Here is a 19,421-nt window from a genome sequence, read left to right as displayed (position 1 = left end):
ACTTTGGTGCAATAACAGCGTTCTCACTGTTGTCTAAGGATTAAGACTCTTTTTCTTTTTAAATTTCAATCTTTGCTTGTGTATGTGGGATTTTTATTCTTTTGGTCTTGTTTTGTTTAGATAAATATTACCTATTTTTCAAATGTGTTTAATTTTGAAGTTTTTTCACTGAGTTACTGTGTGTGTTTGTACAAATATATTACACATTGCTTCTGAAGTTAAGTCTGCCTGCTCGTACCAAGCTACAAAGGGGGTGAGCGGGAGTTAACTGAGGGTGATTCTCCTTTACCCTGACTAGAGTAAGGGTCCTTGCATGGACAGGGGGTAACTTGACTGTCAACCAAAGACCCCATTTCTAACAACTGTCAATGTTTTTGATGCCATTCCTGCAGAGCTCTGAACTGGAGTCAAATATGTTGATGCTAGTACCCTAACTACCTCCATGGTGCGCTATATCTTAGATACAGGCACACATGGTAGCGTTAGGGAGGCGCTAAGGGGCGCAGAAAAAGTGGCCAGGGCAGCACCACTTTATTAAATCAGCCCCCAAATATGCAGATTTTCCCTTCACAAGATTAAGTTAATACCAATAGTGCTTTGGTAATACTACTGAAGTGCTTGAATTTGAAATAAAAATAGAAAAAGTGATATGAGTTCTTCTTTACAATATCTGTTACCACTTGGCACCGCCGCTCACATTGAGCTGGATACACAAACCTCTCACGGACTAGACACTAATTAGGTCAGTTGAGTACCCTTTTAGGATGAAAGGGAAGCTCCTCCCTGTAACCGTGCTCCACCCATGCACAAAATAATATATGATGAAGATGACAATTTTCTAGTTTAGAAGATCACAATCAGGAGGGAAACCCCATAAGGGGAAATACCCTTCTTTAGCAATCTTGTACTTTTGATTGAAGCTGATAGAAAGTATAAAAACACCTAACTCCTTCCGTCACTAGGAAAAAAGAGTCAGATAATGCCAAGAGAAGATGCCAAAAATAAATAGATCCACCCTTGTTGAAGTAAAAATCAATATAGGGCAATGAAAGTAGCAAGAGGGTAGATCCTGATATAATCCTGGAAATTAAATGCATTGGACATATCTTCTTATAAAGCTTCTTTGTATATGCTTCAAGAAGAACTGACATCACAGAAAGTGACTGTGCAATCTATCAGCTTGAGATGCTCAGACATCGTCCAATGGAATCCCCACCATATTAAAAAGGGCTGATTATAAGATTTAGCCATGGACCTCTTTCAACTATGAAAAAGTGGTCTATATTTGACATCCAGCGTGCTGCAGAGAAATCTTGAGTCCCACAGCAACCATTCACACTCTGAGCAGCTCACACTGAACCCCTTTGCGCTATTACAAGTGAGGAAACTCCAGAACCACTCAGATTGTGAAGGCACTCTGCTTTGGTCTCAGCGTGGTTTGCAATGCAGTGCTTGCAATGCAATGATGGATAGGACATGAAAATATATTCACCTTTTTAAACCATGCTGTTTGAGGTGAGCTGTTGGTAATGTCTCTATACAATGTAAGAAGACACAACCTGTTCTTTTGGCTGTTGAAACACTAATCTATGTGCACTATATTCATTCCTAAATGTTTTTAATTGTGGTTGCTTCTGAAAAAAATACCTAATGTGCCATCAGCCAACATACATTTTTGGAAGAGATGTGTAAACAGTGGGCCTGATTCACAAAGGTAATTTAGATGTTTGGTCTAAACTTAGACCAAACCTTGCGACTTTGGGAATTCACAAACGGCATTTACCAGTACTATCTTTAGGTGTGTGCTCAGGGCAGAGATCCATCTAAGCTTAACCTTGTGAATCGGGCCCAAAGTATATTTCACAGGGAAAGTTCCTGAATTAGCAATCATATAATGTTGTCAGTGATGTAACTTATAGTGTTATTATCTGAATATTGTATTAAAATCCTTAGACACTAATGTCCTAGTCTGAAAATAACAGTGAAATAAATATCCGTCTTGAATTGTACAGAATTATCATGACTTCCTCAGGGTGTATGATGGTGGATGGTTTCTCCACCAAGAAATTTGGGGGAACAAACAGCCAGTTTGTGCATTTTACAGCACAGTTTTCATATAAATTAACTAAAACGAAATATATCATACAGAGACAGTAAATACATACTCTGCTATTTTTATCACATACCAGATAAGGCGAGGGATTTTGTGATCACCCTTCCTAAAACACTTTAAAAAATGTCTGCCAAAATGTTGGAAATGTTGCATAGTTGAAAAGCTGACACCATGTCGCAGGTTTTACAGGTGGTTAGAATATCTGTGTACGCAACTTGACATGGTGTATAATGTTTACAGGATGTTCATGGTCATATGTTGTGAATGAGAATCTAATTGGAAGGAGTGGGATGAAAAAGTACACATATCACAGAATCTTAGGGTGTGGACAGCAGACCCAGAGGTATCCAAGAGCCTCATAGTCCAGCAATGAGGTTACAGAGACATTATAAACTCAGAGGTTAGAGTAGTTACATCGAATCTTAAAGCAGGTAGTGTGAACAATGAAATTAACATAAATAATTATTTTGATGTATCCTTGCATTTGTTTAATATATGAGACGTATTAACGTTGAAATTAACGTGTGACACATAATGTGCCTACTTGATTAGCTACCATCATATGTAAGACCCCCGTATATGGTATTTCACAAATAATGTACTAATATTGTATTGAGGAATCTATTTGTTTTAAATGCAATTGCTCTGTTATATTAATGGCTAAATAATATGAGTTTTACTTATGCTAACGGAAGAGCCTCAAGCAAGCAAGGCCACAGCTAAAGTTGATTGTCTGCCAAAGTGTTAAAAGATGTAACTTAGGAAATGATTCTATGTCCGGTGTATAACAGAATTCTATTGTTTGAGTTGCATATCTGTCTAGAAGTTTTGCATTAACAAAGTCTATTTCTTTTGAGGAACTGACGTGTTTTTGAAGGTTTCTGCAGTCTCTGTAACCACTGTCTAACAGTGTATTTGGAATGTGCTGAACGAAAGGGCCTACTGATCACAGACGGAAGGAAGAGCGGGATGATACATTTAGTATAGTTTGCAGTTATGCTAATAGAGAAGACCCAATCATAACACTGACAATGTTTTGTTGTAACTTTTCTAATACATTGCCAATATCTAATGTTTTTGTAATTGGAAGTTCTTTCTTCACCTGATGCTTCTGACCAATAGCAAATGTGTGTTAGTTTTAATTTAACAGCTATGTGCTGCGAGTTTTTGAGAGACTCCACTTGTCATTCTCAATGTGACCTGTCACTTTGATACTTCGTGCCTTGACAGTCAGTCTACTGACGTTCTGGTACTTTATTATTTTCCGAGTTTACTTTGCCTGTTCAATGTTTAACTAATGATCTGATGGTTTAGTGATCTTATAGTCCAAACTCTAAACTGCCCCCATTTCCCTGCCCTCTGTCCTGAAGCTGATGCTGCTGACCCCCTGATGAATATAATGCTGTTTTGCTGATTTCCTGAAGGATAGCTAATATGAATGATCTGTGCATTGTTGTTTTGCCTTTTGTTTTTCAGGTACAAATTGCTGCTGTGTTGATAGTGCCATAGCTAGATGTTTTCTAAATTAGTGGTACTAAACCTTTTGCATGAAGCCCAACATGCTAATGCCAATCTGAAGTTAGTGAGGAGTTTTCTCTATGCCTAGGATCTGACTTCATTCTATTGTTGAACAAATTTATGTTATTTCTCTTGCTCAAATATTGCCGTTATTAATTACTGTTTTCGCTATTGAAATTATTGTTTTAATTGCTTTGTTTAAATTGCGATTTTTCACGTGTTTCCGGCAAACCTGTGATGTTTCTTTACTTGTACCATTTGGTGTTGAGACTAATTTTCTTGACCCTCCCATTGTTAATATAGAGAAATAAACATTTAATTGATACTAAAAGCATTGTTATTCGTTGCCAAATGGGTCATGGTGTGTTCTTTAATGACTCTCTAAAAAGTTGCATTGTTTGATATTGTTGTGCCTTATCTGATACTCCTGATAAATATTTAAACGAGTAAAAAGGTTCATTGACCTTAGGGATGCTCCGCTTACTATTGCCATAACTAAATAGATAAATTAAGGGTGCACTCACAGTAGCAGAAGAGATAACATCATAAATAACTTTATCAGTGGAAAATTAAATGCCTCCAGCAAAGTCAGAAAATAACAGCCATACTAGTATCAGTGGATGATGTGCACTTACGTGTATCGTGTCATCACTGGTGTCCAACAAGCCCTTGTTCACTTGTGACTACAGCAAGGAAGTATCACACAGTGAATGTCTAACTTAAGTGGATGAAAGAGGTATGAGACATCAAAAGGGAGACTGCATACTTCTTGTGTTGCATGGTTCACACCCTTCATGTTCATATTCACCCAGAGACTGGTCACAACCTTTGTCCTGGATGTGGTGTACTGGACATAAGATAAGTAATAGGGTGAAAGGCAACAGGTTATACAACAATCATTACTTAATTAAGGATCAGTGTACATTTGAACAATCAACATTGACATTTCTTAAAAGGGTATATACTTGTCAAAGAGGCTTGTCCAGCTCCCTCTTTAACCCCTTGGGTGCCCAGGACGAGGTGATCTCATCCTCGGCGCCGGTTCCCCGGTGCCAAGGACGAGACCACCTTGTCCTGCTATGGGCCCGCGGGGGGAGCACTAGCGCTCTCCCCAATGGCCAGGCACCCCCTCCCCTGGGTAGGAATGGAAGGGGTATTGCTTCCCCTTACATCCCCGCCCCCTGTGACCCCCATGACGTCTGATGACGTCAGCGTGCTTTTGCGCGCTGACCTCATCAGAGGCCTTACCTCCGGCGCGATCGGAGGAGAAATGCAAGAGCATTTCTCCTCCGATCACGTGGAGGGGCAGAGAAGCCTGAAAGGAGAGGAAAGGCGTTTTCTCTCCTTTCAGGCTTCTCTGAGCATTTCTGCTGCCCGATCGCGATGCGATCGGGCAGCAGAAATTCCACTAGACACCAGGGATTTTTTTTTTTTTACATCTACTGATAAGGGGAGCGGCCCCTTGGGCAAGGGTCGCTCCTCAGGGGCAATTTATTTCTTGCCATTTCTGCCCCCGGGGGGGGGGGGAGCAGAAATCCACTAGATACCAGGGGATATATTTTTTTGTGGGCTATTTGAAGTAAGGGGAGCAGCCCCTTGCGGGGGTAGCTCCCGGTGGGGGGGGGGGAATTATTATTAGGCCATTTCCACAAGACACCAGGGAATTATTTGTTTATACTAACGCATAAGGGGAGCGGCCCCTTTGGCAAGGGCCACTCCCGGGGGGGGGGAATATTTTTAGGCCTTTTCTGTCCCCCGGAGGCAGATCGGCCTAATATAATTAGGCGGATTTGCCCCCGGGGGACAGAAATCACTAGACACAGGGATATATTTTTTTTAATTTACTTTATGTTTTTATGTATGGGGAGCGACCCCTTAGACAAGGGTCGCTCCCCTGGGGGGGCAAATTGTATTCAGGCCATTTCTGCCCCCCTTTGGGGCAGATCAGCCTATTTTTGTTAGGCCAATCTGGGGGCAGAAACCTCTAGACACCATGGATTGGTGTGTGTGTATGTGTGTGTTTTGTTTGCAGGGGGCAGCCCCTTGGGCAAGGGTCTCTCCCCATGGGGGCACATTACTGTTGGCCATAATTGCCCCCCTTCGGGGCAGATTGGCCTATTTTGGAATGCTCATCTGCCCCCAAGGGGGGCCGAAAGACCACCAGAGACCAGGAAAGATTTTTTTTTCAAAATAAGAGGTTGGGGATATGGCCATAACCCCACCCCAAATAAATGGGGCCAAAGTTGTTCTGCCCACCAGTGGGCAGATTGGGCAATTACCCCCAATCCACACCCCGGGGGGACAGAAAGTCTACTAGATGCCAGGGAATAAAAACAACAACAAAAATAGTGGGGTGATGGCTACCAAGCAGTATAGGCCTGGTTATGCCCCCACCCGAACTGAAGGGGCTAACAGTCTTTCAGCTCTCCCCCACACACTAAAACATCTTAACCTATGGCAAGCAAGAGGACGTTTCATTATTTTTGGTTTTTGTTTTACATTTGGGCCATGAGAGCTTGGTAACTCTCAAAATCGTCCCACTTGGAATTGTGAGGGCTGCACTTTGTTTTTTACTGTGTGACGCTGCCATGTAGAAAAATCCACAGGACCTAGACACATCTGAAAACTAAACATCTAGTTGATTCCAGGGTGGTGTGCTTCACATGCATCCCGCACCATTTCCTTACCCACAATGCCCTGCAAACCTGCAACTTTGCTGGAAAACACACAGTTTCCCCACATTTTTGTGATGGAACCTTCCGGAAACTGCAGTAATCCACAAAATTCCTACCACCCAGCATTATCTCATCAATACCGATAAAATTTCTGCTTCACTTGTCAGCCTAAAAATGTTTTTTTTCAAACTGCCCTTTTGGAACCACTTTGGTTCCACCTCAATTTTGACGTGTTTTTGGCTTTTCTCAGTCACAAACACTTGGCCTACCTACACAAGTGAGGTATCATTTTTACCGGGAGACTGAGGGGAACGTTGGGTGGTCGGAAATTTGTCCCGGTGCAGTGATCCCACACAGAAATGTGGGAAAATTTTGATTTTTTAGCTAAATTTGCGGTTTGCTGAGGATTCTGGGTAAGAAAATATTGGGGGATCCACGCAAGTCACACCTCCCTTGGCGCCCTTGGGTGTCTAGTTTTCAGAAATGTCTGGGTTTGGTAGGTTTCCCTAGATGGCTGCTGAGCCCAGGACCAAAAACGCAGGTGCCCCCCGCAAAAACAGGTAGTTTTCTATTTGATCATTTTGATGTGTCCAGATAGTGTTTTGGGGGCATTTCCTGTTGCGAGCACAAGCCCTACCCACACAAGTGAGGTACCATTTTTATCGGGAGACTTGGGGGAACGCTGGGTGGAAGGACATTTGTGGCTCCTCTCAGATCCCAGAACTTTCTGTCACCGAAATGTGAGGAAAAAATGATTTTTTAGCCACATTTTGATGTTTGCAAAGGATTCGGGGTAACAGAACCTGGTGAGAGCCCAACAAGTCACCCCGTCTTGTATTCCCCTAGGTCTTTAGTTTTCAAAAATGTACAGGTTTGGTAGGTTTCCCTAGGTGGCGGCTGAGCTAGAGGCCAAAATCCACAGTTAGGCACTTTGCAAAAAACACCTCTGTTTTCTTTGAGAAAATGTGATGTGTCCACTTTGTGTTTTGGGGCATTTCCTGTCGCGGGCACTAGGCCTACCCACACAAGTGAGGTACCATTTTTATCGGGAGACTTGGGGAACGCTGGGTGGAGGGAAATTTGTGGCTCCTCTCAGATTCCAGAACTTTCTGTCACCGAAATGTGAGGAAAAAGTATTTTTTTAGCCACATTTTGAGGTTTGGAAAGGATTCGGGGTAACAGAACCTGGTGAGAGCCCCACAAGTCACCCCATCTTGGATTCCTCTAGGTCTCTAGTTTTAATAAATGCACAGGTTTGGTAGGTTTCCCTAGGTGGTGGCTGAGCTAGAGGCCAAAATCCACAGGTAGGCACTTTGCAAAAAACACATCTGTTTTCTTTGAGAAAATGTGATGTGTCCACTTTGTGTTTTGGGGCATTTCCTGTCGCGGGCACTAGGCCTACCCACACAAGTGAGGTACCATTTTTATCGGGAGACTTGGGGGAACATAGAATAGCAAAACAAGTGTTATTGCCCCTTGTCTTTCTCTACATTTTTTCCTTCCAAACATAAGACAGTGTGTAAAAAAGATGTCTATTTGAGAAATGTCCTGTAATTCACATGCTAGTATGGGCACCCCAGAATTCAGAGATGTGCAAATAACCACTGCTCCTAAACACCTTTTCCTGTGCCCATTTTGGAAATACAAAGGTTTTCTTGATGCCTATTTTTGACTCTTTGTATTTCAGCAAATGAATTGCTGTGTACCCGGTATAGAATGAAAACCCACTGCAAGGTGCAGCTCATTTATTGGCTCTGGGTACCTAGGATTCTTGATGAACCTACAAGCCCTATATATCCCCGCAACCAGAAGAGTCCAGCAGAGGTAACGGTATATTGCTTTCAAAAATCTGATATTGCAGGAAAAAGTTAAAGAGTAAAATGTAGAGAAAAATTTCAGTTTTTTTCACCTCAATTTCAATAATTTTTTATTTCAGTTGTTATTTTCTGTAGGAAACCCTTGTAGGATCTACACAAATTACCCATTGCTGAATTCAGAATGTTGGCTACTTTTCAGAAATGTTTAGGTTTCTGGGATCCAGCAGTGGTTTCACACCCCTTTCTGTCACTGACTGGAAGGAGACTGAAAGCACATTGAATCGTAAAAATGGGGTATGTCCCAGTAAAATGCCAAAATTGTGTTGAAAAATTGGGTTTTCTGATTCAAGTCTGCCTGTTCCTGAAACCTGTGAAGCTGGTGATTTTAGCACTGCAAACCCTTTGTTGATGCCAATTTCAGGGAAAAAAACAGAAGCCTTCTTCTGCAGCCCTTTTTTCCAATAAAAAAAAAATATATCACTGTATTTTGGCTAATTTCTTGGTCTCCTTCAGGGGAACCCACAAAGTCTGGGTACCTCTAGAATCCCTAGGATGTTGGAAAAAAGGATGCAAATTTGGCGTGGGTAGCTTATGTGGACAAAAAGTTATGAGGGCCTAAGCGAGAACTATTCCAAATAGGCAAAAAAAGTCCTGCCACAGGAGGGGGGAAAGGCCTGGAATCGAAGGGGTTAAACCATGGTGTAACATATTAGTTGTCTATGGACAGTCAATTGTGCTGTGACAAATATATATAGAAATCTAGTGAAGCATTATGCAGAAGCTTTCAGATATAGTAGGGCACACTCATGATGGAAGGCTGTAGTATTTTCTGTGCCTTCATGGATTTTGTCTGGTAGTAATTTAAAAATTCAGAGTGCTGGAGTTCTAAAAATGTTAAGAATTAAATGAAGCATCTTTAGTCCCTAGGAAAATTACATCTTGCAGAGAACCACGTGAATCTTGAATGTTGAGCTACAAAGCCAAGTTTGTAGCACTGTAGCACTAAATGGAATTCTGTGTTTGGAGGACTAGTCCCAAATGCTGTGCCCGGGTGTTCTGAAATCTCATGAGCTGGCACCTGATAAGATGTCACCGATTTCTGTTCAGAAAATGCATGGGTAAGGCACCATGCATATTCATGGTTCAGGCACACAGCCGGGAGAGGAATGTGGCAGCCAGGTAAGTGGGTCTAGGGTGGGGGGGGTTTAACAACAGGGTGGGGTCAGAGGGCTGGGGGAAGGGTCGGTTTTGAGGGGGATCAGTTTTTTTTTTTAAGGAGTTGGTGTTAGGGCTCAGGGTGGGGGGAGGCCGGGGTAGTTTTTAGGGCAGGGTGGGGTTGGACGGCTGAGGTCGGGGGAGGGGGCAGTTTTAGGCCTTCAGGGTACTTTAGTTTTTAGTGGTGGGGGAAGGTTTTAGCTTTCGGGGCAGGTCTGTGGCCCGGTGTTTGGGGGTGACGATTTTTTGGGTGGGGGAATGTTTTACGACTTGGGGGGTGGGGGGGTATTTTGTTTTAAGTGTGGGGTTAGGTTTTAGGCCTCTGGGTGGTGGAGGAGTTTAGGGTAGGATTTTCTTTTTTTTTTTTTGTTTACAAGATCCAATGTTTTGGGTGTTTTTTTTTTTTTGCAGGTGCAGGGTTTTCGGGCTTATAGTGGGGAGGAGCTTAGGCTTTGGTGTGGGGGTGGGGGTGGAGGTTTGTCGGGGTGAAGGATAGCTTTAGGCCTCATTTGGGGTACTTTTTAAGTTATAAGGGAGGGCTGTATGGTTGAACCATGCATGTGTTTACCACCCATGCATTTACTAGCCAACTTTTACAATGAAATTTGTAGTAAAGGCATGCGTAGTAAAGGTATGTGTGGTAAAGACATGCCATGGTCATACAACCCAGCATAACAGTTACTGCCCTTTAACACAAGGAAACAACATCAGCAAAGGCAACATTCAAAGTCATGTGAATGTACACAATATACCATTCCAAATTAATCTCAGGTTTATTGGGTGACAGAATGCATCTGTTATAATAAAATTCTTGTTTGCTCATATTTTCCATCTGACAAAATCAGGTGGAAATGTGTCGGAAAAGGGTCCTGAATTGCAGAATGACATGCATTAATAAACCCAGCAATTCAAAGCTTGGCATGTTATTCACCATTACAGGCCAGGACGCTCATGTTGGCCAGTAACCATGGTGGAGGTATGGGCTGCAATTAGGAACTTTGGGTCCAATATCTTCCTCTCCAGTTACCACCCATCTCATAATGGGGGGATAGTCTCCCAAACTCAACAGGGATTAGTATTCAAATATAATTCGAATATATTCTGAACGCATTATTTTTAACTCCTCAATAATCAGCTGGTCAGTTTATGAAAATACACATAACTTTCAAAAGCAAACAATTCAGTTTAGATGAATAAGCTCAATTACTTCAAATAAACAATTGTTATTTCACGGGGAGAACACAACTGTGTATTGAAATACCAACTTTTCATTTTTTCAAACAACTGCTTGCTTTTTCTCTCAAGAATCTACAGATTCAATCTTGCAACGTGCTAGTGAATTATTTTTCAAAAGCCCTCACGTGGTCCATATAATAATGATTTCCACCATTTTTGAATGGATAGGCACAATTATTTTCAGTGAAAGAGTGACTTTATTATGCTAAAGAGTGACGTTACTATGCCAGAGTCACCTTCATGCTTGAACTTTCCACAATAAGGTAAGTATGGTCATAATTATGTCGAATGTGGGTCCAAAAATGGCAGAGTGGCCTACTCTTTGTCAATAAAATGTCAGGGCCCACATTATGCTATGAGTAAGAACAATTTTGCTACAGATGTCCAATGTATGCTACTGATGGCCAATGTCATGAAAGAGGTGCCTTATGAACCAGGGGGCCATCCAATGCTGTCAGCAAAGAGGACTATGTCAGGCAGACAGTTTTTTATGGTCTCTCGTATCTCACTCATACACACAAACACACAAAGATACAGATGCATGTTCTCAAATAAACACATTAAGACAAAAACTATGCACACGCATCTCAGTATTTTAAGGTCTATACTAAACATTTAAAAATCAGAGTCTTTCATTGAAAGCATTTGAAATTATAAAAATGTCATTCTTTACTCATTGCGCTTAATCGACCATCTTCTATCTGCGTAACTCAAACGTCCAGCACCAACCTCCCATGGACTGTGACTTTACAGCACCTTTTCGTGCATTAGCTCATTAAGCACACTTGTCTCCGCGTAATATTTTGCCCTTCACCCTGTAGTCACTCTCTCATTACACCATCTGTCTTTAACGCTGTGAGGACCGGTGATCTATCATACCCTGTATGGATATCTTTCTAAACACATATCTTTGTCTCTCCCTGCACACACTCCCTATACGGGCACCCCTTGCATTCTCTGGGCCTCATTATGACCCTGGCGGGCGGCGGAGGCCGCCCGCCAGGATCCCGCCCTCCAAATTACCGCGCCGCGGTCAAAAGACCGCGGCGGGTATTACGAGTTTTCCCCTGGGCTGGCGGGCGGTTCCAGTTAAACCGCCCGCCAGCCCAGGGGAAAACGACCTTCCCACGAGGATGCCGGCTCGTAATCGAGCCGGCGGAGTGGGAAGGTGCGACGGGTGCTACTGCACCCGTCGCGTATTTCACTGTCTGCAAGGCAGACAGTGAAATACATTTTGGGGCCCTCTTACGGGGGCCCCTGCCGTGCCCATGCCATTGGCATGGGCACGGCAGGGGCCCCCAGGGGCCCCGCGACCCCCCCTACCGCATCCTGTTCATGGCGGCTTTCCCGCCATGAACTGGATGGCGGTAGGGGGGGTCAGAATCCTCATGGCTGCGGAGCGCGCTCCGCAGCCATGGAGGATTCCAATGAGCAGCGGAAAGTCAGCGGGAGACCGCTGACTTTCCGCTTCTGACCGCGGCTGAACCGCCGCGGTCAGAATGCTCATTGGAGCACCGCCAGCCTGTCGGCGGTGCTCCCGTGGTCGGTGGCCCTGGCGGCCACCGGCCGCCAGGGTCAGAATGACCCTCTGGCCCTAATTCTGAGTCTGACGGGCGGCGGAGGCCGCCCGCCAGACTTCCCCCCTCCGAAATACCGCTCCGCGGTCGAAAGACCGCGGAGGGTATTCCGAGTTTTCCCCTGGGCTGGCGGGCGGTCTTCGCAAGACCGCCCGCCAGCCCAGGGGAAAACTCCCTTCCCACGATGACGCCGGCTCGTAATAGAGCCGGCGGAGTGGGAAGGTGCGACGGGTGCAGTTGCACCCGTCGCGTATTTCAGTGTCTGCTTTGCAGACACTGAAATACTTTTAGGGGCCCTCTTACGGGGGCCCCTGCCGTGCCCATGCCATAGGCATGGGCACGGCAGGGGCCCCCAGGGGCCCCGCGACTCCCCCTCCCGCCATCCGGTTCCCGGCGGGAGAACCGCCAGGAACTGGATGGCGGGAGGGGGAGTCGGAATCCTCCATGGCTGCGGAGCGCGCTCCGCAGCCATGGAGGATTCCTACGAGCGGCGGAAAGTCAGCGGGAGACCGCTGGCTTTCCGCGTCTGACCGCGGCTAAACCGCCGCGGTCAGAATGCTCGTAGGAGCACCGCCAGCCTGTTGGCGGTGCTCCCGTGGTCGGTGGCCCTGGCGGCCACCGACCGCCAGGGTCGGAATGACCCGCTCTGTGTCTTATTTTCAGTAATGATTGGTGACATAGCCCTTTGGGATTCTTTGAAAGGCATACTCAGCAATTTCCCTGATGCCAGCTTAAATAAAAGACCATCCGTTTATTTAAATTCTAAGAATGTTTATTAATTATTAAATAAATTCGCCATTAAAATCTGCCTTTAAACTAAGGGTGTGCGGTAAACTCTGCTCCGCCGGCAGAATACACTAAGGGCCTGATTCTAACTTTGGAGGACGGTGTTAAACCGTCCCAAAAGTGGCGGATATATCACCTACCGTATTACGAGTTCCATAGGATATAATGGACTCGTAATACGGTAGGTGGTATATCCGCCACTTTTGGGACGGTTTAACACCGTCCTCCAAAGTTAGAATCAGGCCCTAAGTTATTGGCGCTTCGCGCTCCAAACACCGCGGTGGAGAGTTTACGATGTGCTCACCCAAGTACAGGTCCCCTCAATTCAAATCTTATATCCGATGAATGTTCCCATGGTTGGGCTTAAAAAACTTTCCGACCGTGCGCAGAGAAGAGATACTTCTCTCAAGAACACCCTCCAGGTGACACTAGAGCCACATTCTTCCAGCGAGCGTTCCAGTTCTGAGACGGTACAGGTACATTCTCTCTGGCTCTGTGAACTCTTGGGCTTGTTCCATCTCACTGCGTATGCCCACTGTGAGAATTGAGAAGTAATAGCGAGGGGTGTGGGCACCATGCTTCTCTTCTGCTCTCCCTGTTTGCTGGGTGCCTCCTTGCCGCTCAGATTCCCTGGCACCAAAGTCGCCCACAGCCCCGTGTGTAGCCTATGGTTGCTGCTGTTCACACTTGTCCCTCAGGGGTTCTCCAACTATCCTGGTGAGAGTCCAGTGTGGTCCCCGTGACTCACTGACCCCGGACTCTGCCCGGAATCTCTGCATCCCGCGCCTCACTTTCTTCGACTATACATCTAAGAGGCAGCAACGAGGCTACGCTGTGCTCCAATGCAGGCCGGTGCTGCCCGCTGTGATTTCCGAGCCCTAGAGACCCTTCGACTTTATACAAAACTAGTGTGGTGTCTTTTGAGCCACTTGTTTTTTCTTGTTAACGAAGCTGCAGCATTTGTCAGGCCGGAATACAGCTGCTCATGGAACTTTTTACGCAAAAACGGCGAAATCTTACAAAATACAATTGTATTTTGAAAGTTTGCGCTACTTTTGCATAAAAAAAAATTACGCAAATGCGGGGCTAAAATGAGTAATGAAGATTATCCGTAAGTGATCCAAGCATTACCTACTCATTGTCCTTCCTAGTCCCATTCCAAATGAATGGAGGTATGCCCAATCACGACTACTTTCAGCAGTCACACAAAAGAATATAAAGGAACATAAAGAGTGCAGTACAAAGTTTAACAAGACACACAAAAAAGAGACCCAGGAACACAGAAGAGCACAAGCCAGTGACCTGAACAGTCCAACCACAAGTAGCCGACTCAGGAAGCAGCTGCAACCAGGATCTCAGAACCAAAGGATGATTCAGAACTCTGAGCAAAGTGTAACCTGTAATGGGTAAAGAAATGGAAGGAGAAGACCCGGTGGCAGTTTTACAAATATCCCAGAGGGGGACACCAGACCATTCAGCCCAGGAAGCACCCATCCCACGTGTGTAATGGGCCTTGACCCCACCCGGCACCTCCTGGCCCATGACCCAGAAGCTAAAAAGATAATAGACTTAATTCAACTGGACAGGGTGGAAGAAGAAAGCCGTCTGCCCTTCCTCACAGGCCCAAAGATGACAAAAAGGTGGTCAGAGAGAAGAAACTCGGAAGTCCTAGATAAATAGATCTTCAGTTCATGGACAACATCCATAAGGCACAAGGAAGGGTCAGAGACCAAAGCCTCCAGAGGCAGGACAGGGACAATAGTTTTCTGCTCACGATGAAATGAAGAATCCACCTTAGGGAGCAATTTAGATCCCAAGGAAAGTACAACCCAGTCCTCAAAAATACGCAGGTAGGGAGGGCGACAAACCAAGTTATTAAGGTCACCCAAATGCCTGGCAGTGGTAATGGCAACCAGAAAAGGACTTCAAAGTCAGGAACCTAGGGAATACTGACTCCAGAGGCTCATACAATGGGTACTTTAAATGCGAAAGCACCACAGGAAGGTCCCGGGTGGAAAAGGGTTCCGAAGGGGTGGACGAAGAAGGTGGAAACCCTGGAACAGCTTTAGGCTATGATCGAAAAAGAAGACATGTCATCCCATGGAGCCCGAAAAGTTTTAATAGCGCACCACTGGAGCTTCAGAGTAGCCCCAGAGAGATCATGATCAAAATCCTCCTGAAAAAACTGAAAAATTGTAGAGGAAGGGACAGAGTCATGAAACAAAGAGCAGGTCCTGTACGAAGCATCAAAGGAACTCCAATGATGCACATAAGCCTTTGTCAGTGGATCCCCGTCGAGAAGAATGGAGGGAACGGGTAACCTGCAAAGAAGGTCCCTACTTCATAAGGCCCTCTCTCTCAACCTCCAGATGCAAAAACCCCAGAGTCCACAGAGGAGGAAGAGAGACAGAGAAAGTGTAAGGTGTCAAAGGAAGAGGCCATTTCGTCCCCACTGCCAGGAGGCAGAGAAGAGTGAACCAAGCTCTCCGAAGCCAAAAAGGAAGGACTACAACCACTTCCGCCACTTCCCGGAGCAGTCAAGACAGGAACTGCTGGATCAGGGAAATTGGGGGAAAAGCCTAAAGAAGACCTTGAGGCCAAGGACCGGACAGGGCATCGGTCTTCGGTGCACCCTGAGTGAGGAAACTGGTGAAGTAGAGGAGAAGCGTGGCATTCAAGGGAGTAGCAAAAAGATCCAGTGTAGGAACACCCCACCCATTGCAAATCCAGGAAAACACCGAAGGAACCAGAACAAACTCCAGGGAGGACGGGTACACCCGACTCAGGAGATCTGACTGACTAATTCAGCACACCCTGAATGTGAACGGTCTGCAACTCGAGGAGATGGAATTCTACCCGGGACACTATGCAGGGGGCATGGATATTGAGGGAGGAGGACCTGGTGCTGAACCGGCGATTGATGTATGACATCACCACTAGGTTGTCCACTCTGACCACCACCTAGTGACCCCAAAGAGGGGAAGCAGAGACCTGGAGGGCATTCCAGACTCCTGGAAGCTCCCTCCTATTGGAAGATATTGAAGTCTCCACTATGGACCAGTAACCCTGAGCAGTAAGGTCCCCCAAGACCACTCCCCAGCTCGGGCTGCTGGCATCAGTAGGGAGAATCACACGAGTCAGAGACTGAAGAGGAAAACCACGGTCTGGGGAAGGAGGATGCAACCACCAGAGGAGATCCTGGCAAATTGGAGCGGAAACAGGAATAAGAGCCTTGAAGTTGCTGCTGGCCTGGGTCCAGTGAAGCAGGACATGGTGTGCCACAGGGCCCAAGTGGAGGCGTGCCCACAACACAACATCCAAAGTCACCTCATGAAAGAAAGAAGAAAACAAAGTAGCACCATCACATCCAACAACAGGGACAAGCAAGACAATGGCAAGGAAGGGAGAGAAACATTGGAAAACAAGCCCCATCTTACAGTCGGATCCTGGAGATGCAGCCACTCTCCTACAGAAGCGGTTCGAGCCTGCAGGATGCACTGAAGAGACTGACGGAGCCAGGCACACCTGGAGGTAGGAAGGGTCACCATCCTCTGCTCGATTTAAAAAAAGGCACCAATATACTCCAGTTGCTGAGAGGGAGTCAGGTGAGACTTGGAGGGATGGACAAAGAAACTGAAACTCTCCAAAGAGACATTGTGGAGGCCGTGTCCACCAGAGACCTGTCCAGAGAGGGCACACGGATCAGAAGGTCATTGAGATATGGGTGGACCATAACACCCCTAGAATGAAGGAGACCCACCACCGGGGCCAGAACCTTGGTGAAAATCGTGAGGGAGACTTGAACTCAAAGGGAAGCACCCTGAACTGCCTATGTTGGGAGCCCTCCCGAAACCTCAGGAACCTCTGAGAGGCAGGAGCCACCAGAACATGGAGAGAGGCGTGTCAGGAAATTCCCCAGACAGACCAATGTAATTATCTGGCGCAAAGCGGACATCTAAAAATGCAGAGTCAGGACAAGGATGTTCAGAAACCTCATGTTGATGATCAGATGAAAATCGCCACGATCTTTTTGACTATGAAGACAGAGGAATAGCAACCACACACCCTCTCCTGAGGAGAAACTGCCCGAAGGGCACCCTTCAGGGCCAGGGAGGCAACACCATCGGCTATGGTCAACCTTTCACCAGATCCCGAGGCCATGCTGTCTGAAGGAAGTGAGGATCTGGAAATTCTGGCAAGACATCCAAACACCCTGGGAAACCACTTGAAGAACCCTGGTGTTTGTGATGGAAGCAGCCTGAACAGGAAAAAAACTGAGCGAGGCACACCCGGATGGTAGAAACGGCGGGGGTGGCCCAGTCAGGAAGAAGGCTTTGGACCCCCCTTACCACCAGACTGATGAGAGGCACACCCTGAATGAGGACCCGTGTGCTGGAGCCAGGAGTGGGCAGGCAGGGAATCGGGCTGCTGTTTCCAAAACTGACCCCCCTGCCTCCTACCGCCATCCCAGACCTTAGGGTACTGACGGAAAGGTTGAACATGTTTCTGACTTTTGAAGGACTTCCTGAGCACCTCCTCCAGGCTATCTCCAAAGAGTTTAGAACCTCCAAAGGGCATGCGGAACAAACAATTCTTCTGGGATGAAACAACCCTCCAGCCCCTGACATGGAGATGATGTCGAGCAGAAACAGAATCAGCAGTGGCCATAGCAGAAGGCCGAAGGTAGTCAAAAGTAATATCAGAAATAAACTTTGCCTGAATTGCCATGTGGGACAGTAAATCAGATAAGTCATCACCATCCTGAAAAGCAGAGGAAAGCGACTGAAAATCCTTAACAAGGGACTGGAAAGTATAGACCGCATAGATCTCAGAACGTAAAGAGAGACTGGGACCAGCATGAGCTCTCTTGAGAGCAGCCTCGACCTTCTAATCAATGGGATCAGTCAAATTCATCTCTTTGGAAAGTAAAGAAGGTTTACCCATAAGGTTTGAAATCAAAGGATCCAAAGTGAGAACTTGAGGAACTGAAGTCTCCCTTGGGACAAAGGATAAAGGCAACCCATAAAACGTGGAACAGAGACTCTATCGGGATCCATTCACATTGCAGCAAGGATTGAACAGCAGGCATAACAGGAAGGTTGGGAAAGGAAGAATGCTGAAACTGCCAGAACCAGTCCCCACTAACAGAAGTCTGCGTCAAATCCCAAGGGAGTTGGAGATTGGATGACAAATAAGAGATCACCAGTTCCAAATCCTCCTTTAGAACATACTCCCCCTTAGCAGAGGCACCAGCCTGAAACCCCAGATCATTCTCATGATAATCAGGAGACAACCAGGAGGACACCGGAGAAGGGGAAGAAACAGACCAGACAGAACCAGAAGAAGACGCAGGAGAAACAGGGGAAGGCTGCCCATGCTGCAAATTGAAGGCGACTGACAGCTGATGAACCATGTCCTGGAACTGAGCGTCAGGAACCAGGGGACGGTGGCGTCAAATTCCACCATCATGCACCACTATAGGTGGCAATGCAGGAAAAAGATGGCAACTCTTCCCAGCGTGTTTCCCCTTGTCGGCAATGTGTAGCAACAGAAAAAAACACACAGAATGACCAGAAGAAAAAAGCAACAGAGGACCCCAAAGGACCACAAAGAACAAAACAGACATCTGAGGGGTAGAGATAAAGGGCAAGTGGCGGCCACGCCTGTAACCAGCGCCCACCCCAGCCACCAGGGAAGGCAGCACAAGAGCCAGACCAAGGGCCCAACTGTCCAAGGAAGGTATCCAGCCACACCAACCAGTTCAGGACACCCAAACAGGCAAGCACAAACAGCATCCAGGCACAAGGGGCACACCACTGAGCCCAGGGACTCACAATATCAGAGCAACAGGTAAGTCACTGGGAATGGCCGAATAGGGGAAACCTCCAGTGAAGGTTATCCGAGGCACAAGCTGGCACTCCAGGGGATGCTGTGCAAACACACAGGACGCCCATCCCCCTCACTGGTAAACAAGGTGCATCCACAGCCCTGGAGGCACCCATGCAGCCATGAAAAAGGCACCCAGGCAAGTGCACTAGGAGCACCAAACACATTTCAGGGAAGACGGGCAAGAAGCCAGACGGAATAAGTGTAGTAATTTGCACCACCCCAGCAGCTGCGGAAAATACAGAAAGCAGCACATATGCAGACGCACTTACCACATAAAGAAAAAAGAAGAAAACCAAAGGGCACCCAGGCAGCCCTTCACAACACCCGACATGAAGGCGAAGAGGTGCACAAAAAAAGAACAGATAGTTCCGGTGGAGAGGAGGGGCTAAATGCGCCTTGTCCTTCTTCTCTTTTGAGGAAAGGGAAGAAGTAGCTTTCTAGATGTAACATGAAGAGTGAATAGGGCACTTCATCCTCAGGAAGGATGTTGAGGAGGTAATGCTGATTTTTAACACACTTTCCGGCTTTGCCAAAAGGTACAGCACACTTCATTTTGTGATTTCCACAGACATTTAGCTAACTCTAACGGAATTCA

General features: G+C 46.2%; 1 long non-coding RNA gene across 1 annotated transcript in view; it reads right to left on the bottom strand.

Moving 5' to 3' along the window:
- Positions 1-19,167, bottom strand: part of LOC138297317 (uncharacterized) — a 229,415-nt gene extending 210,248 nt beyond the window's left edge. The window contains exon 1 of the long non-coding RNA XR_011204021.1: positions 19,096-19,167. This is a non-coding gene — a long non-coding RNA (uncharacterized lncRNA). The remainder of the gene's footprint in view (positions 1-19,095) is intronic.
- Positions 19,168-19,421: the final 254 nt, after the last annotated feature.

The sequence above is a fragment of the Pleurodeles waltl genome, chromosome 5 (genome assembly GCF_031143425.1).
Source record: "Pleurodeles waltl isolate 20211129_DDA chromosome 5, aPleWal1.hap1.20221129, whole genome shotgun sequence".
NCBI lineage: Eukaryota > Metazoa > Chordata > Amphibia > Caudata > Salamandridae > Pleurodeles > Pleurodeles waltl.
This window is presented reverse-complemented; position numbering and strand designations above follow the sequence as displayed.